Source organism: Ailuropoda melanoleuca, chromosome 3, assembly GCF_002007445.2.
Source record: "Ailuropoda melanoleuca isolate Jingjing chromosome 3, ASM200744v2, whole genome shotgun sequence".
Lineage (NCBI taxonomy): Eukaryota > Metazoa > Chordata > Mammalia > Carnivora > Ursidae > Ailuropoda > Ailuropoda melanoleuca.
This window is the reverse complement of record NC_048220.1, coordinates 118,032,150-118,038,149: the sequence shown is the minus strand read 5'-3', so window position 1 is coordinate 118,038,149 and position 6,000 is coordinate 118,032,150.

The window sequence follows — 6,000 nt, the reverse complement described above, 5'->3', positions numbered from 1 at the left end:
GCTCTTTATTTGGATGTAGTCCCAATAGTTTATTTTTGCTTTTGTTTCCCTTGCCTCAGGGGGCCTATGTAGAAAAATGTTGCTACGACCAATGTCAGAGAAATTACTGTTCATGCTCTCTTCTAGGATTTTTATGGTTTCAGGTGTCACATTGGGGTCCTTAATCCATTTTGAGTTTATTTTTGTGTCTGGTATATGGAAGTGGTCCAGTTTTCCCAACACCATTTGTTGAAGAGCCTGTCTTTTTCCCATTGAGTATTCCTGCCTCCTTTGTCAAAGATCAGTTGACCATATTTTTATGGGTTCAGTTCTGGGCTCTCTGTTCTGTTCCATTGATCTCTGCATCTATTTTTGTGCCAGTACCCACTGTTTTGATTTCTACAGCTTGGTAATCTCTCTTTATGTTTGGGGTTGTGATACTGCCAGTTTGGTTCTTCTTTTTCAAGACTGCTTTGGCTATTTGGGGTCTTTTGTGGATCCATACAAATTTTAAGATTATTTGTTCTAGTCCTGTGAAGAATGCTGTTGGTATTTTGATCAGGATTGCATTAAATCTGTAGGTTGCTTTGGATAGTATGGACACTTCAGCAAAATTTGTTCTTCCAGTCCATCAGCATGGAACATCTTACCATTTGTTTGTGTTGTCTAATTACTTTCATCAGTGTTTTATGGATTTCAGAGGACAGGTCTTTCACTTCCTTGGTTAAGTTTATTCTTAGGTATTTTTTTTTGTGACTTTGGTGCAGTTGTAAATGGGAATGTTTTCTTAATTTCTCTTTCTGCTACTTCATTATTAGTGTATGGAAATGTAGCAGATTTGTGTATATTGATTTGTTTGCTTTCTTTAAATTCTTTTTAAATTTTACTGTAGTTGATACATAATGTCACATTAGTTTCAGGTGTACAACTTAGTAATTTGACAGGTTTATATGTTATGCTCTGTTCCACATCTGTCCCATTACATCACTATTCCAATATCATTGACTGTATTCCTTATGTTCTGCTTTTAATTTCTTTTTTTTCCCCTTATGTTATGTTAGTCACCATACTGCTTTTTATTCTTCTGACTGACTTATTCCATAACTGGAGGTCTATATCTCCCACTCCTCTACCCCCATTTTGCCCAACCCTCCACACTCCTCCCCTGTGGCAACCATCAATTTGTTCCATGTATTTACAGTTCTTATTCATCTTTTTGTTTGTTTATTCATTTTGGGGGGGATTCCATTCATGAGTGGAATTGTGTAGAATTTGTCTTTCTCAATCTGACGTAGTTCACTTAGGATAATAGCCTTTAGATTCATCCATAAAATCTCAAATGGCACAATCCCATCCTTTTTATGGCTGTATTTCACTGTATATATTGTATATTGATTTTGTATCTTGCAACCTTACTGAATTCACTTATCTGTTATACTAGCTTTTTTGGTGGAGTCTTTATGGTTTTCTAAATATAGACTCACATCATCTGCAAATAGTGAAAGTTGTACTTCTTTCAGGAATAGGTTTTTTAGAATTAGTTTCTGTACGTGTGCTAGGGAATTCAGTTAATTTGCGCTGATTAGGTCACACTTAATGGTTATGCTTGTGACTCTAGATTATGTGTTCTTTTGGAGTCTTCTGAAACTGGTAGATCATTTTTGAATGGATGAAAATTAACAATAGCCTTTCTTTGTACTAATAAAAGTTAGGAGTTCATCTTAGTTTAATTGCCACCACATATCGCTATCACAATAAGTATATTTTCGTTAATCTATTTGAATAATTTATGAAGTTCCTATTATATGCCTAGTAATAGGTGCTCAATATTTATTGAGCAAATAATATATATGTGTTAAGTATTTTTTGGGTAAAGGTAATGAGTTTATGTAGGTAAATGTAACATTTTGTATATAGGTCCATGAATGTAAAATCCATTAGAGATCTGTTATTATCTGTGTATGTATATCTTTTTTTTTTTTAAAGATTTTATTTTTATTTATTCGACAGAGATAGAGACAGCCAACAAGAGAGGGAACACAAGCAGGGGGAGTGGGAGAGGAAGAAGCAGGCTCATAGCAGAGGAGCCTGATGTGGGGCTTGATCCCATAACGCCGGGCTCACGCCCTGAGCCGAAGGCAGATGCTTAACTGCTGTGCCACCCAGGCACCCCTGTGTATGTATATCTTTTATAGGAATTCTGTTGCTTGGATTCCTCATATTCCCAAATTCCCTTGCTTGATTCACAGTTTCCTTTTAGTACGAAAGGAGGATAAGGGAAGCCATGCATGCTGGAGCAGGTTGGGCACAGTGCCAAGGCCTCATTCATACCTTGTACAGCCATAAGCAGTCCTGCAGTTCAAATCATGAAGTCACCACCCATCTAATGATATCTTGTCATCTTAACTGAAGGCACAACTTTAGGTGAAATAAACCATCTTCTGAGCACTGAATTTACAAACAAATATTTATCAAAAATAACAATTAGATTGCAAAATGAATCAAACTACTTGGTAATTTTTCCCTCTAATAATGGGCAAAGTTACAAGATTGAATCCTCAAGAAAGATACTTAACTCTTCTTACTGGTGTTGTCTCTGAGGCCTGTGATGTGTGTGGGAATAGCCATATTGTGTTGAAATTCTTTCAGTTTTCACTGATATGGAAAAAGTTCTAAATGTATCTTAATTTCTGGACCATAGTAAGATTACAGTATAGCAAGAGTATAACAGGACGCCAGGGTAATTAACTTCTCTGTCATTTGGAAAATTAATTGGAGAAGACCCTAAGAATTTTGTAGATAATCCCTCTCAGTGGTAATATTGTAAATATTTAAGTATGGTTAGCACGCTTAAGTATGGCTAACTATATTTAAGTATGGTTAACATTATAGTAGTATCACATATTTATATATCACCCTATCTCCAAGGAATTCTAAGTGATTTACAAATTGTTTTAAAATCCACTTATAGCTTCCAGATTCTCTGGGAAGCAAGCTGTGTGACAGGTTCTATGAATACTATTTAAAGACAAGGAATTTGAAATTCATTGAGTGGCAAATCAAAACTCATCCAGTATGTCACTCCTGACACCCATACTTTTCCTGTTTTGTTGTTTTCAGTGAGGACCTAGAGATTTCATTCTTACTTGATGAACTCTCGTCCTTCTAGCTTGATTTCTAAACACCGTCATCACACCATACTCTGTTGCATGACGTTCAAGGCAAAATGGAATCTCTGCTTTTTTAGTGTGGGATTGAGATTTCTGTACTCACAGGAAATTTTGCCAACAATCACAAGCACATTGTTCTGGGTCAATAATCTCTTCTTAAATATTTGATGCATAACAAAGAAGAAGGGTTTCAGTGGATTCTAGGATATTACCAGTGGAACGGAGGTAATGGAGTACATGGGACAGAACAGTTGCCTGTGATTCAGGAATCTGGGTTCTAGTCATCTGGAATCTGCCCTTTGCCAGAGATCTGTGAACTGAGCTGAAGCTCATTGAGAATCTTCCCTAGGAGATGGGGCTTCAGGAAATGAACTTGATTTACAAGGGAAGGCATAACTAGGACCCTTTTGCACTGGATCCTTTCTTAAACTCACCACAGTCCTAATCTCTTCTCTAGTTACTATTGTAGTTTTGGAAATTTAAAAATACAGGGGCAGACATAGTAATAATTGCTACCATTCTTGAGGCCTTTGCTCATGTGAGTCATTATTCCCTTTCATCCTATGACGTAGGTTTTAGCAGTGTGACCTTAGGCTAGTGACTTAACCATTCTGGGTATCAGCTGCATCAAGTATAAAAAGGAGGAGTTTGATCAGATCTAGTGGTTTTTAAATTGAGCCTTTTGAATCTCTAAAGATGAGGGAAAGTTTTAATTTCTGAGAACTTCAAGGAAGAAGTTGTGTGGGCAAGTTTTCTCAGGCTATCAATCCTTTACCTCACTTTTAGTCACAGGAGCTTTGCTTTGTATCTGTATTTAAATAGTGACATTATTTGAAAAAAGCCTTCTCACATTAAAAAAAAAAGTTTTGCTTCTGTTAAGATGGAGTAAAAGGGATTGGATTTACCTTTCCACCTGAAATGAACAAAGATATATAAAAGAACAGTGGATACCAGCTCATACGTATAAGGAAACTGAGACCAGAGAAAGAACTAGACAAAAGCATTAGAAGGAATAATCTCTGGTGCTCACACAGGAGACTGGAGTTCATGTAGGAGTGGGTACAATATTCAGAAAAGTCTTATTTCAGTGGTGGGAAATAATTAGCCCTAAGTGAAGCACTGCTCTGGTCCAGCCTAACAAGTCTTTCAAGTAGGAACAAAAGGACCAAACTGTTTCCTTGTACTTCAATTGTATCCTTGAATAAAGCTCAAAAATATTTATAGAAATATAAAAATATCCAACAGCAAACAAAGTAAAATTCACAATGACTGGAATCCAATAAAAAATTACCAAGCATGCAAAGAAGTGGGAAAATACAACTCATAATGAGGCAAAAAGGAATCAAACTGACTTAGAATTGACACAGGAGTTGGAATTATCAGACAAGGACATTAAAAAAAATTCTTATAACTATATTCCACCCGCACAGAAGTAAAATAGAGATATGGAAGATGTCTTAAGGAAAGCCAAATCAGGCTTCTACATGTGAAGGCTACAGTGTGTGAGATAACAAATAAATTGGATGGGAGTAATAGCATATTAGACATCACAGAAGAAAAGATTAGAGAATTTGAAGACCTACCAAGAGAAATTGTCAAAAATGAAGCACACAGGAAAAAAATTTAAAAAAGTAAACAGAGCATCAGTGAGCTGTAGGGCAACTTTAGTAGGGTATATGGATATATATAATACTAGTCAGCAATAAAAAGGAGTAAACTGTTGACACATGTAGTGATATAGATGAATCTCAAAATAATTACTCTGAGTGAAAGACCAGAGAAAAAGGGGTGTGTGTGTGTGTGTGTGTGTGTGATTCTGTTTACATAAAACTCTAGAAAATGTAAGTTAATCAATAGTGATAGAAATCAGATCAGTGTTTACCTGGGGATGGGAGAGTGAGGCAGGCAGGAGTAGAAAAGAGGGATTGCCAAAGAATATCAGGAACCTTTTGGGATTGTTGGTTATGTTTACTCTTTGATTGTGGTGATGGTTTCATAGGTGTGTGTATGTGTATTTATGTACATATATATGATATATATGACATATGTCAAAACGTATCAAATTATATACTTTAAGTATGTGTGGTTTATTGTATGTCAGTTAAACCTTTATAAAACTAAAAAAAACTTTAACTGTCACGCTACTTGATATCGAACTTCTCTTTTTCTTCTAAATAATGAGCAAAATTTCCAATGAGGGAGCTGCTGTTGATGGTGTAAATTATTATAATCCTTGTAGAAAGCAGTTTGGCAGTATGTATCAGGGTTCCTAAGAATGTTCATATGCTTTGCCTCAGAGTCCTATTTTTGATAATCTGGGCTAAAGAAATAATGGAAAAGACAGAACAAGTATTATGGAAATCCCAGCCTCTCCCTCCCACAGAAATCTCCAGAAATGGCAAAAATCTTGTTTTTAAAATTAGGCTCCCAAACAGTTGGCCAAAAAGCATTTGATGAATTTCGGGAAGATGGAAGATAGTTGGGGTCAGATTGAAGAAAGAAATCACAGCCCAAAACCTATTTAGGAGCAAACTCTTGCAAAGGTGGGTATGACCCCAAGAATGCTTCTAGACAAAAGACTGGTGACTTTCAGAAGTCTGGCAAGAAGTCCCCTGTGGCAACTGACAGGGTGATAAATTGGGGTTCTACAGCAGAAGCAATCAGGTCTGTTGACCATCTGCACTCTCCCTTTCTTCTGCCTCTACCACTCCCAGGCAAAGAGCAACAAATATATTTGTCCCCTTGGGCAGGAACAGCCAGTGAGGAGAGGTTGGGTGGGGCCTTTGATGGCTGACACCCAGGTGAAATAACCCCCTACATGAGGAGATGACTAAAGGTCTGCCCTGAGGGG